At 39.3% G+C, this 15,082-nt stretch overlaps 1 pseudogene; it reads right to left on the minus strand.

Annotated features, from left to right (window-relative positions):
* Positions 1 to 15,082, minus strand: part of LOC122754776 — a 180,305-nt pseudogene that overhangs the window by 163,992 nt on the left and 1,231 nt on the right.

Raw genomic sequence — 15,082 nt, forward strand, 5'->3', positions numbered from 1 at the left:
ATGACTTGGTAAAGATACTGGAGTGGTTTGCCATTTCCTTCTCCAGCTCTCTTTTTTACTGATGAGGTAGCTGAGGCAAGCAGGGTTAAGTGACTCATCCAGGGTCACACAGCTAGAAACTGAGGCCAGATTTAAACTCAGGAAGATGAGTATTCCTGACTCCAAGCCTGATGTCCTATCTACTCCACCACTTAGTTGTCCTTACAGAGAGCTATTAACTCATGAGCCATGGTTAGGCTCTTTGCAGGGGAGGTTGCTGTTGTTGACCCTACCTCTTAGATAGGCTGAAATCTCTGGTGTAAAAGAATCAGTTTTAAAAATTGACAACCAGGGCAGCTAGTTGGCACAGTGGATAGGCCCTGGAGTCAGGAGGACCTGAGTTCAAATCTGGCCTCAGACACTTGACACTTACTAGCTGTGTGACTCTGGGCAAGTCACTTAACCCCAATTGCCTCACCAAAAAAAAAAAAATTGACAACCAGGGTGAGTTTGCTGTAATGATCATTTCCTTGCTTCCCACAGTTGTCTAGATTGCCCAAGACATATATGGTCTGGCTGGAGATGGGTCTCTCAGTCCAAGGGTAACATAAGCAGAGTCAAGTCCCTAGCCCCTCATTAGAATAAACCCAACTTCTCATTATATTAATTCTCTCATTGTTAACCAGAGATGATTTCCACCTATCAGGAACACAACACTCTCAAAGATTTTGTAATCTTTCAGCAGTCCCTCAAGGTTCATCTTTGATTTCGAAGAGGACTACTGACCCATCATTTGCTAGCCATAATCAATAAATTGATCATTACCCAGAAACCATGTCTCCCAGACTTCATTCATCACAAAAGTGACTTACCCAAGGACACCCAACAATCACAGACTGTTGTTATTCTTTCATTTTCGAAGAGGACCATGACATCAAGATGATGTCATGACTTGCAATGAATTGGATTTAAGTGAGGGATAGCTGTGCAAAGTTTCCAGCCTCACTCTCCTCCAGAGCCATCTGGGTCCAGTGACAAGATATCAGGATGACTGGAAATAGTACACTGTTTAGGCAATTTGGGTTAAGTCACTTGCCCGGGTCACACAGCTAGTAAGTGTCTGAAATCGAGATTTGAACTCAGGTCCTTCTAACTTCAGGACCTGTGCTCTATCCACTGCACCACCTAGCTGCCCCATGGCACCATCACAGGCCTACTAGGACTGTAAAGGACCCTCAGTGGTTATCATTCCAACCCAAGATTTCCCTTTCTACCTGCTACCCAGAGGTGATTTGGCCTCTTGCTTGAAGACCTCCAGTGAGGACAACCCCTCTCTTGAAACAATTCAGTTTCACTTATGGATAGCTCTAATTCTCCAGTCTTTCAGCTCTGCCTCAGCTGACTTCTCCCAACTCCCACTGGGGAGTTCTTCCTCCATTCTTGGGACACCCCCCACCCCCCCAGGGTATCTTCCTTACCTCTCTGTTCACTCATTAAGATCCTTGGGCAGTAATGATTTTCTTCTCTTTTCTTGCTTGTATTTGTATTCCCTAGCATTTAGCACATGCCTGGCATATGTAAGCACTATAATGTTTGTTTACTTTTCCAATATCAAACCTGAATTTGACTCTTTCCAACTTTTATTCGGTCATTGCTCTTAATTCTGGCCAGCTGCCTATCTTGCAGAGATTGTTGGATTTCTTTAGCCTAAGGTTAAGAAGATATTCAACTACCGGCAGGGGTCTTCAACCTGGGGTCCATGAACTTTTCTTTTCTTTTAAGTATCTCACAATAATGGAGACAGAAGTAGATAAAGCACCAAACTTGGAGTAAGGAAAGACCCTAAATTCAGGTCCGACTGGGACACCTTTAAACCTGGACAAATCATTAAATCTGTTGTTGCTTCAGTTTCATCATCTGTTAGACAAAGATAAGTATGACACATATCTCCCAGAACACTGATGCAGATAAAACAAGATGAACATGTAAAATGCCTCTTGCAACCTCAAAGCACTATCAAATACCAGCTATGTAATGATAGCTGTAATTGTTTTCCTTTGTAATCCTATGTATTTATTTTGGCACTTTAAGAACATTATTCTGAGAAGGGGGGTCCATAGACTTCACAGACTGTCAAAAAAGGCCCTATACATTTAGAAAAAAAAAAAGAGTAAGATTTTTAAGACATCTTAAGGTATTTTGCTCTTATCCCGAGTATAAAGATATAAGCCAATTTTCAACTTTAAGTAAGGATTCACATGTGTGTGTTCATATACAGCTCAAGTTTTTATACTCTAATAGACTTGGTTTTACGTTTGATGGGTAGCATGAATTTTTTAAAAAAATCTTCCTTCGTGAATCTCCAGATACAACTCTGGCTTTGCCATTCCCCACAGCTGGGAACAATGGCATTCCTAAAGTTAAGTGGTATAGTAGAAAGAACACTAGGGCTCTGGTGTCAGATAAACTAGGTACCAGCTTTGTTTCTCGATATGTGTGTGACTTTGGGCAAATCATTTCATCTCTCTGGGCCTCAATTGGCTCATCTGTAAAGTAAGAGGGGTAAAAAGATAGGGACAGATCTCAGAAGACAAAATGAGTCAATTTTGATTACATAAAATTGAAAAGTTTTTGCACAAATAAAATTAATGCAGTTAAAATTAGAAGAGAAACAATTAACTTGGCAGAGGGGTAAACATATCTGACTGACTAAGGTAACAAAAAAGGAAAATGACAAAGATCATAGGGGATATGGGAAAACAAGTACCCTAATGCAGGGCTTCTTAAACTTTTTCGGAGCAGCTAGGTAGTGCAGTGGACAGAGCACCAGCCCTGGAGTCAGGAGTACCTGAGTTCAAATTCAGCCTCAGACACTTAACACTTACTAGCTGTGTGACCCTGGGCAAGTCACTTAACCCCAATTGCCTCACTAAAAAAAAAAACTTTAAAAAAACACTAGCTGTGTGACCCTGGGCAAGTCACTTAACCCCAATTGCCTCACTAAAAAAAAGAAATTAATTTAATTTAAAAAAAACACTTTTTCCACTTGTGACCCCTTTTCAGCCAAGAAATTTTTATGAGACCCCTGATATATAGGTATATAAAATAGATATACAAATCAAACATTACTGCCAAATTTTTCGCAACCTCCACATTCAGTTACACAACCACATATGGGGTCATGACTCGCAATTTAAGAAGTTTTGTCCTAATACATTTTTGGTGAAGCTATGAATTAATCCAACCATTCCGGAAAGAAATTTGGAACTATGCCCCCCCCAAAAAAAACCTTTTAAATTGTACATACCCTTTGACCCTGCAATTTCTTCCCTACATCCATATCCCAAAGAAATTGAAGAGGGAAAGGACCCATATGTACAAGAATATTTACCACAGCTCTTCGTGTAGTGGCAAAATTGGAAACTGAGGGGATGCTTATCAACTAGGGAATGACTAAACAAAATTATGCAATATGAATATGATCACATACTATTATGCTGTAAGAAAAAGTGAAACCAATCATTTCAGAAAAACTTGATGCAAAGTGGAGTGAGTAAAACAAGGAGAATTATTTCTAAAAAATAGCAGTATTATAAAGACAAACAACATTACAAGCATCAATACAATGACCAATACACTTTCTTTTTTTTTTGGCTGGGGCAATGAGGGTTAAGTGATTTGCCCAGGATCACACTGCTAGTAAGTGTCAAGTGTCTGAGGCTAGATTTGAACTCAGGTCCTCCTGAATCTAGGGCCAGTGCTTTATCCACTGCACCACACCTAGCTGCCCAACCAATATACTTTTTTTTTTTTGTGGGGCAATGGGGGTTAAGTGACTTGCCCAGGGTCACACAGCTAGTAATTATCAAGTGTCTGAGACCAGATTTGAACTCAGGTCCTCCTGAATCCAGGACTAGTGCTTTATCCACTGCGCCACCTAGCCGCCCCCTCCAACCAATATACTTTCAAAGGACTCATGATGAAACATAATTGCCACCTCCAGAAAGAGAGCTGATGGACTCACAGAGCAGACTGAAGCATATTTTCTTTTCTTTCTTTTTAAATTTTTTTGGAACATGGCTAATATAGGAATTTATTTTGCATGACTATACATATTTTAAATGGGTTTCAATTTTCTTACCTTCTCAGTGGGTGGGGGGGACAGGGAAGGGAGAGAATGTGGAATTGAAAATAAAATAAAAATAAAATTTAGTTTTAAAAGGAACAAAATGAGACATCCATGGGGTCTTTCAACAGTTAACAGAGACTGCAGGAGAATATTCAAGAAGCAAAGGACACCTCAAGTTGATTCAGCTGAGTGAAGTTCCCTGGTCTGAGTTGCTCATCATGGTCCGCCAGCCAAATATGAGTCCCTGGAGATCTGTGTGGCTGCTATGTATTTGGACAACCAGGAAGTGATGTAAACACAGTCCTAACCTCTAGTCTCCTGAGCCAACTAAGACTTGAGGATAGTCTTAATACCTTTTAAGGAAAAATTATCCCAGCTTACACGAGAGGTAGGTGGGGAGTTAGGATGTTGCTCCTACAATAGTCCAATAGACGAGATATATTAGAAACTGATTCACAATAAGAATGACAGCCAAAAGAAATATGGTCCAAGGATATGAAAACACTTCTCAAAGAAAGAAATCTAAACTATCAACAGCCATGGTTTAAAAAAAAAAAAAGGTTCCAAATAAGTATTAGTGGAATTCAAGCAAAACAACCCTTGAGGCTCCACACCTCACACCTATCAGATTAACAAAGATACAAGAAAGGAAAATGAAAATTGTTTGGAAAAGCTAGGGAAGACAAGCATTCTGGTGGACTACTGGGAGAGGTATGAATTGATCCAGCTATTCTGAAAAGCAGTTCAGAACTATGTAGAAAAACATATACCCTTTGACCCATACACTATAAGATCTATTCACCAAAGAAACCAAGGAACTATATGTACAAAAATATTTTTATAGCATATCATTTTGTTGTAGAACAAAACTGAAAATAAAGCAGGTATCCATCAATAGGGGAATGGCTAAACAAATGATAGGCTGTGAATGTAATGAAATAGTATTACACCATATGAAAAAAATTTCAGAGAAACCTGAGAATAATTTATACAGCAAAATAAGTAGAACCAGGAGTTACAATTTATCAGAAAAATAACAATGTAAAGACTAACAACATTGGAAGACTTAAGGTGTTTGAATGCAATGACTAACCACAGACTCCAGAGGACCAACGATGAAGCAGGCTACTGCTACCACAACCTCGTGGAGGGATGGAGGACTGGATACAGAATTTCTGGCCTTAGCAAATATATGCATTTGTTTGTTTGTTTTTCTCAAACTATATTTCTTTGTTACAAGAGTTGCTTTTTTCCCTTTTTATTTGAAGGGGGTCAGAAAGAAAAGAACAGAGGGTCAATGAAGCATCTTGAAAATGCACAAAAAGAAACAAGAGGAAATCAAGGGGTAAACAGGCAGAATCCATGTTGAATTATTACAAACTCTGCCTTAAAACAGGCTATGTATAAACAAATCCATGGTTTTACAAATAATCTTGGGTGGGGGGTTGGAGGGGGAAAGGGGAGAGAAAGTTACCTGACAAGTCCCAGAAGTAGAGTGGCCCCTTATGAGAAAGGGTTGGGGAAAACTGTCTGAGCCCCCTGTTTGAATAGAGGCCCTGGAGCCCACAGAAAACTGCCCTCCAGTCAAGATGTCAAATCAGAGGGGCAGAGGGTACTGATGATTGTATACCAGGGAGAATCAATCTTGCAGTATAACGAAATTTTTCAATGGTTGAGTTTCCCTGGGGCAAAACAAACTTTGCCCTCAAAGAGAAAATGACAGGTACACAGAGCAGTACATCCTTGCAGTTAGGGACTGTCCTTTCAGGGCCTGGCACATAGTAGGCACTTTCAGAACTAGAATCAGGGAGAATTTATAGCTTGACAAGGGATATAGGAGATCATAAAAGACAAGAGATGACAAGAAACAAAACAGACAACTTTGCTTAACATTCTCTAAATCCTTTGCACAGACAAAATTAACACAACTAGAAAAGGAGATGGTGGAGTCACTCTACCAAGGCATACTCAATACTTGTAAAAGGATTCATTTACAAAATGCTCCTTCAACATATAAAGAACAATTAAGTAGCTAGAAAATATTCAGTGCTCATGGTTGGGCCATGCCACTATAATAAAAACTGGTTAATGATACCAAAGGTTATTATGTACAGTTTGGAAGCTATACCAATCTACCATAAGGATATTCTACAGGACTAGATAGATAATGGACATTCACTTGAAGGAACAAAAAAATCTAAAATATCAAGGGCAATTTGGGGAAGAGGTATGAATGGAGAATAGCGCTTCCAGATCTCAAACTATATTATGAAAATTAGCAAACATTAAAACCACTTGAAAATTATTAAAAAATAGAAAAGTAGTAGATCAATGGAACAAACTAGAAAATGGAGAATCAGAAAAATGGAACTCAATAACCCAGTATTTGATAAACCCCCAAACCACAAATACTTAGGAAAGAACTCTCTATGTGATAAGAACTGGAAAGTAGTCTAGAAGAAATCAGGTTTTCATTATGCTCTACAATAAATTCAAAATAGACACATCCTGAGTAGTAAAAGATCATATCATAAAAAATTTAAAGGGGAAAGTTATGGTAGGAGATGATTTCTTAACCTGCACATTATTACACAATTGATGGAGTTGTGAGTTGGTCCATTCTGGAAAACAATTTGGAATTATATGAAAAAAGCTAAGAAATTACTCATACCCTTTGACTCTTCACTCCCATTACTTGGTAAGCAAATCAATGAAAGAAATTTCCCATAAGTAAGATTTTCAGAGAAGTAATCTTTGTGATGGCAATCAACTGGTAGGAACGTGAGGGCCCATCTACTGGAACATGATCGAATAAATTGTGATATATGGATTCAATGGATAATTGTATGAGACCATAAACATGAAAAATTTAGAAAAACATAGGAAAACGTGTACAAACTAATGTAAAGCAAAGTAGAACCTAAAGGGAAAAATATAAAACTAGATTATCAATGGAAAAATACCCAAATATAGCTGGAAACTCATAGAACTAATTAGTGCTATTCTCTAGAATCAAGTGTATATAATGAAACATTTCCTTTTTTCCTTCTTAAGTAGAGGACTATGGGTATAGAGTATTGTACATGCCAGCAAATGAAGTCATTTCATCAGCTGGTTTTGCTCAATTCTTTGTTACAATAGAAGATTCGATGAGGAAGGGTTTATTGGAAAATTACTATAGTACAAGAAAAAGGGAATCAACAAAACAATTTTAAAAGGTTATCAACAATGACAACTGTTAAATCTCATGGCATCTTCTCAGTTCTCTTCCTCCTTGAGCCCCCCCCCCCCCCCACCCCTGTGCATCTTGATACCAGCAGACCACCAATCCCTCTAAAGATACTTTCTTCTAGGGAGCAGTCAGGTGGCACAGTGGATAAAGCACTGACCCTGGATTCAGGAGGACCCAAGTTCAAATTTGGCATCAAACACTTGACACCTACTAACTGTGTGACCCCTGGGCAAATCACTTAATCCTCACTGCCGCTGCACCCCCCCCCCAAAAAAGATACTTTCTTCTTTTCCTTGGCTTCTGGGAATTGGCTAAGTTCCAGGATGTCCTATGCTTTCCTACACTTCCCTCACTTCATAAGTTCATTAGTTACCATGGTTCGTTCATCTTCTTCATTGATGACTCGATGACTCTACTCCCAAATCTACAATCCCTCTCTCAAATTACATTATCATCTGCCTGCTAGATATTCCACTGGCATCAAGCCCCACAGGTCTATCTGCCAAGTAATCTTCGCAAGGACTAGATCCGCATCATTCTCTAATGGAAATGTTCTAGGCTACTACCTAGTACCTCTAGGCTAACTGCTTAGTTTGACATTCACAGTGGTAGTTCACAACCTAACTCCTATCTTTCCACCTTTAGCTCACAACACTTGCTGTGCACTGTATGCTGTATCCTGCACTGCATTTTCTACATAGTGCCCTCCATTATATTTCTTATCGACAATAATCAATTCTGGGTGACAACACCCCATTGAAGCCTTTCCCGATTTCACCTGACCCCACTGCCAACTGTACTCTGCCTGTGCAAATGTCTTATTTCATCCTGCAGAAATAAGCCCTTTGAGGCTGAGAGACCTTGGGTTTTGGTCTTTTCATCACTAGTAGCCTGGTATAGTCAGTGCTCAGAATAAGGGTTTCTTTCAACACACAATAAGAAGTCCACTTCTGACTTGTTTATATATGGATTATGGAAGAGATCTCAGGAAGCCATCTACTCCAACCGGGACTAAACAGGAATCCTTGTTACGACATTCCTAACAAGCAGGCATACACTTTAGGAGTGAGAGATTTAAAACGTGGATGGCACCTCAGGGGCCACCTGGTCCAACCCCCATGTGGGTCCCCCACACTTTGGAAAAATTGAGGTCCAGGGAGGCTTGTCTGCAGCACATTTTAATGCCAGCTCATAGTCTCCTTGGCATTCAACATCTGTTTTAGGGCTACTATTTGTAACATGTGAACACTTATTTTAGTAAGAGCTTGAAACAAAGATAAATCTGTAAGAGCTTGAAACAAAGATAAATCTGCTGAGGGGAGGGCAAGAAAGATGACTATATAAATTCTTTAGTTATCTCTACCACCATCCCCTCCACTAGTATGGGAAACAGATTCAAATGCAATTGCATGACATAGCTTCCCAGGGATAAGAAAAGGATAGTCCTGCTATATTCTGCCTAGTCAGAACATATCTGGAATATTGTCTTGGGTACTACATTTTCAGAATAATAGCAGCTAACATTTACTTAGGGCTCAAAGGTTTACAAAGTGCTTTGCAACTATTTCATTATATCCTCACAACAGCCCTGGGAAGTAGGTGTTATGTTAAATGACTTGCTCAGGCTCACAGAGCTGCTAAGTATCTGAGGCTGATTTGAACTCAGAAGTTCCTGACTCCAGGCCCAGCACTCTATCCACTGCACCACCTAGGAAACTGATAAGCTGGATCGTACGTAAAAAAGGGCAACTAGAGGGCTGAAGAGCCCTGAGTTCATGGCATATGAGTTATTAGTACAAGGCACTAAGCATGTTTAGCCTTGAGAGAGAAAACTCAGGGGGAGGGATATGTCAGCTGTTCACCTGTTTTACCTCTTCCACAGGGTTAGTCCCAGCCTTCAACAATCTCTTCCTTGGCATTTAGGTTGCAATATTTCATGGTGCTAACTGCCTTCCTATGAGTATGTTCTTTCTCATCCACAACTATACCACAAGTCCATTGAGGACAGGGTACTTATTGGGTCTTATACTTCTCTTTCCTAGCACCTGCACATTCCTAAGCAAACACTCCAATGTTTGACCAAAAATAAGTTGTCAGGATATCAAGCAATGGACTCCATCTGTAACAAAAACCTTTTTGGCTTGGCAGGAGAGTGGCAATGAGGACTAGGGAAAACAAAATGAATAATTGTCTCTAGGACTGGGGAGAATCCTTCTTCCCAAAGTCCAGCGCAAAATGAGTTCTGAAACGTCTTCTAGCCTGTGTAACTATTGTAGAAGCCTTGTTCCAAGGGGGAAGAACAGTTCCCAAATTTCTCTAAGTTGTAATAAAGGGGGATTCCTAAGAGCCTCCTTCCTTATCTATTTCACCAAACTGCCAAAACCCAACATTTTTCCCCAAAGAGGACTCTCTTACGAGATTCAAATCATTTATCCCCATAATTTGGATTGGGCTTTTAAAATTCCTTTCCTTTTTAAAACTTTTATCATGGGCTTTTAAAACATGAGACCTAAAAGAAAGCAAGAGGCTTCATAAATCTTAAAGAATGCAATATTTTTCAGAGGGAATGAAAAGAGGTTTGAAGATGCCCATCCCAGAACATCACTAGGGGGAGCCAAAAACAAGTAACTGGAAGAAATGATGATTCACCTGAAGGAAATCTCTAAGAGCAAGGATGGACAGCCCTTAGGCTGTCACAGCTACTAATGAAAAGTCTCTAAAAAGCTGCTTCAGTGGTATTCTGTCACCCACAATCTATTAGCTCTCACTCCCCACCCCCTTCCTCTTACATGAACCATACACTTACATTGGCTGCATAAAAGTGGGTAAATCATGCTTTATAAAAGCTAGAAGGGCTGTGCTACTAATAGAAACTCACATTCAAATCCCTCATTTTATGGAGGGAAACTGAAGGCCAGAAAGGGGACATGCCTAGCTCAGGTAAGGAGGCTTGTTAATGACAGAGCCAGGACTAGAACCCAGCCATCACAACTGTCCACACAAAGATCTTTCTACCACAAAATCTCTCTACTTTTGTCTTCTGGTACACTCAAGGTGACTTTGGAACAATGAACACCAAAGCAACCCCAGTTAAATGGGGATTCTCTACCCTATTCACATCTCTGGCCTTGCTTAGCTGCTCTATCTGGCTCACACCCGTCCCTATCCATTAAGCAACCAGTATTTATCAAACACTTGCAATGTGCCAGGAACCAGAGAGATGAGGGCAAAAATGGAAACAATCTCTCCTCTCAGGGATGTACCTTCTATCTCCCCTATATTAAGGATATAAAGAGACTTCTGGTTTCTCTCCTTGCTCCTCACTTTGAAGGGCTGCCTGTTCTGATCTGCTAAATGAGAAAAACAGCAAAGAAAAAATCTTTTTTTAAATTTTGTGATCTTCAGATCACTATTATCCTGTTTATAAAGTCACAGGTGCTTGATATACGATAGCCAGGCTTTGCCAAAGAACTTTCCTGTTTGTGTCAGCTTATCTTCATTAACCTTGAAGTCAAGAAGACTGGTGGTATCCATTTTAAAGATGGGATCAAGGCCTAAAGAAATGGCTTTTGACTTAGTCAGGATGCAAAGACAGACCTAGAAAGCTTCCACAACAATGTTCTTTTCTAGTACATCCTTCATTCTTCCCAAGTCCTTCCTATGGAAGGGTAGGTATATAAAGTCTAGGGAGGAAGCAACCATCACTAATCATGAAATTCAGAACTCTTTATATAGGCCAGATGTTCATATATGAAGAAAATGAGGCCAGGTGTAGGTAACTGACTGCTCAAGACCACAGACAGGAGCTCCTGACTCCAAATCTAGTACTCTTCCCACCGTAACTGGTGTTACCCCATCAGTTAACTACCAAACTCCTACAAAACAAAAACCGAAAATGTAAATGAAATTGAAAAATTATTCCTGGGGGCGGCTAGGTGGCGCAGTGGATAAAGCACCGGCCCTGGATTCAGGAGTTCCTGAGTTCAAATCCGGCCTCAGACACTTGACACTTTACTGGCTGTATGACCCTGGGCAAGTCACTTAACCCCCATTGCCCCACAAAAAAAGAAAAGAAAAGAAAAGAAAAATTATTCCTAAGTGCTTAAGATAGCAATGTAAAGCATTCTAAGCAGACTCCATTCCCCAGAGGAGCACTTATTAAAAAATTAAAAACAATGAATAACCCTAGTGAGCATCTCCATCCCATAAATGATAACACAAAGACATACTGGGGAGGGGGGCAGAGGAAAGGGCAGCTGAGGGTGGGTGAAGAAGATAAGACTTCCAGTAAGAGATGGTATAATGAAAGTGGGCCAACAGAGTACATGGAGCCAGAACCTGAAGTCACAGGTCTCTGCATATGCAATGGAGACATTCTAGAGGTAGCTGCCCAAGGAAACTAACAATGCTACCAGTTGGGAAAACAAAAGCTGCATGCTAACTAGTCAATTGGACTTGGTAACGATACTGTGTCCAACTCGGGCCCCTAGCCAAGAACTTAATCCAAAGCTAAGGTTATGGGGAAAAGCAGAGCCTGACCCAAGGAAGCCTCTCATCCAAAAATCATAAAGCAATGACCTCTAACCTGTAATGGAGAGAGGACCTACCCTCCTCAGGATAATATCATCCCACTGGGGCCCAGGCACCCCCTCTAAATAAACAATCCAAGAGAAGGCAAAGACTGGCCCATGCACAATGTCCTAATTCTAGAACTGAAATAGTTGACGTAAGTGGATCACATTTTATAATGAAGAAAAATTGCACACTAAGAATCCTAACATAATTCCAGAGAAAGAAAACTATAAAATAACCAACAACCTAAGAAAAAAAGTCCACAAAGACTCTAAGAATGGATGGGGGGAAATGAAGAGATAAAATTAAAAAATGAAATTAGAAGACTTTCATACAAGAACAGCTTGGAGAAATAAGTGGATAATCTGACCCAAGTAGATGACACTCTGTAACAGTAATAAAGTAACAGTAATAAAGAGAACAGAACTTGATGATTCAATGAAGCAACAGGGGTACAAAGCCAAAATATTAAAAAATTAGAACAAATGAGATCTACTATCAAAAACAAATGATTTGGAAACAGCATGAGAAGAAAATTTAACAATCATTGGACTCTAAAAACTATGACCAAATATAAAAACCTAAGAAGCATATTCCAAGAAATCTTAATACTTCAAAGAAATCTTCAAGTCAGAGGACAACATGAACATGGAAAAAACTATGTCACTACCTGAAAGAATCCTAAATACTCAGAAACATTATAGCCAAAATCCAAAGCTTTTAGGTAAAAGAAAAAATACTACAAGTATCCAGGAAGAAAGTATGAAGGAAGCACAGTCAGGATCACACAAGACTTAGTACCAACCATTATAAAGAAAAGAAAAGGGGCAGCTAGGTGGCGCAGTGGATAGAGTACCAGCCCTGGATTCAGGAGGACCTGAGTTCAAATCTGGCCTCAAGACACTTGATACTTACTAGCTGTGTGACCCTGAGCAAGTCACTTAACCCCAATTGCCTCACCAAAACAAAACAAAACAAAACAATATTAAGAAAATAAAATCTTGCAATGTGGTATTAACAATGGTAAAAGAAGAAGGGCTTATAATCAAGAATAATGAATCCTGCAAAGCTGAGCATAATTTCATGGAAGGGGAGAATGCCCACTTAATAAAAAATTTTCAAGTATTCCTACTGAGAAAATTAATTGGACATAATCTTTGCAATACAACAGACAAAAAAGAGAAACCCAGAAAAGTATCAATATATGAACAATTTTTAAAAGACTCAATGATCAGTGTTACATTTGAAAATGGGAAAAAGAACTCATTGTCTCTTCAAAATCTGACTGCCTTCAAGAGCCAAAGAGGAAGCAGAAAAATTTGGGGCTTTGGTAGTTTTGTGCCACTTTAAGAGAGTAAAGAAAAAGGAGCAGAAAAATACAAGAGGGGAAGAACTTACTATTCCTCATAATTAAGGTACTTCAGAAGAAAACATAAACATGGAAGCAGGTGAACCTCACTCATATCTGAACTCAGAGAAAAAAGTAGAACACACATACCTACATACCTAAAGAAGCCCATCAATATTTATTAAGCATTTACTATGTGCCAGATGCTGTGCTAAGTGCTAGGAATACAAATAAGAAAAATGACAAGTTCCTGCCCTGAAAAAGCTTACAAAAGACAAAAAGATAAAAAGAGAGGAGGAGAGCAACATGGGGTACCTGGCACAAGAGCATGTTTTATGGAGTCAAAATCTTCAGGTAGAGCTGCTGATGGAAAATGGAGAATTATCTGGGAGGTTCAGAGCCCTCGATAAAGGAAGGCTTGGGGGGGGGGGGGAGTGTATTGCTTGACCCTTTAGGCCTCAGATCAGAGGGAAGAGGCAACTGAGGAAGTTGAGATGGTTCTGAGTACCAAACACACCCAAAGAGTGTGGTATTACAAATCAGTAAGAAAACAAAAGATGGAAAAATAAAACTACAGGACAGATTATAAAGGGGGGACTAGGAGGAGAAAAAGATTAAGATCCTTGGAAAAGAATGGATTAAAGGTATACTCTGATTTGTTTTTCTTGAATTTCCATTTTTATAAAGGAAGGCTTCTACTATGGAAGGAAATGAACAGGAGAGTCACAGATAAGATATAAAAAGCACATTAAGAAAGCTTTTTAAGTTAAAAAATATTCTTTGGAACAGGAGTATTTAATAAAAACATTATCAAAAACAAATATCACCTGATTAGCAGTATTATGGAGATCCTTATTTAATATGTAAATGGAATTATTATCTCAAAATATTAATTACAAAGCATATTTAATTGGTTGTAAGGATGAATAATGTTACATTTATAAGTTGTTTAAAATGTAAAAATAAAATATTCCTGAGAACTTTCTACCCTTTCCCCACCTCACCCATTCCCATCTTTGTCCCATCCTCTTGCCATGCAATCTTTTTTTTTTTTTTTAGTGAGGCAATTGGGGTTAAGTGACTTGCCCAGGGTCACACAGCTAATAAGTGTTAAGTGTCTGAGGCTGGATTTGAACTCAGGTACTCCTGACTCCAGGGCCAGTGCTCTATCCTAGCTGCCCTGCCCATGCAATCTTTACTTCATGGTATTTCCGAAGCTGAACACAAGTTAAAAAAAAAAAAAAAATCCAGTTCTGCCATAGCCCAACAACTGCCTGTACCAAACCACTTTCAGGATTATTAATGTGCTAATGTAGAATGAGACTGAGAAGGAGAAAGAGAAGTCACAAACAGGCAAAACCAAACACATCACTGCTCAACACTGACCTTGATGTATTCTACAGTGTTTAAAATATCTGTTTTATAACACAATCCAGGTAATCTCAACGCAGTTTTATATACGTATATGTGTACAGGTATATATACACGTGTGTATGTATATACATGTGTTTCTATGTGTGTGTCTACACATACACATACACACACACAGTAGCTAGGTGGTACAGTGGATAGAGTACCAGCCTGGAGTCAGGAGGACCTGAGTTCAAATCTGGCCTCAGATACTTACTAGCTGTGTGACCCTGAGCGAGTCCCTTAATCCTGTTTACCTCAATTTCCTCATCTGTAAAATGAATTAGAGAAGGAAATGGCCAAACCACTGCAGTATTTTTGCAAAGAAAACCCCAAATGGGGTCATGAAGAGTTGGACACAACTAAACATTATATATACATATATGCACACAATTTGTTGTTCGGTGTGTGT

This window comes from Dromiciops gliroides, chromosome 4 (genome assembly GCF_019393635.1).
Source record: "Dromiciops gliroides isolate mDroGli1 chromosome 4, mDroGli1.pri, whole genome shotgun sequence".
In the NCBI taxonomy this organism is placed as follows: domain Eukaryota; kingdom Metazoa; phylum Chordata; class Mammalia; order Microbiotheria; family Microbiotheriidae; genus Dromiciops; species Dromiciops gliroides.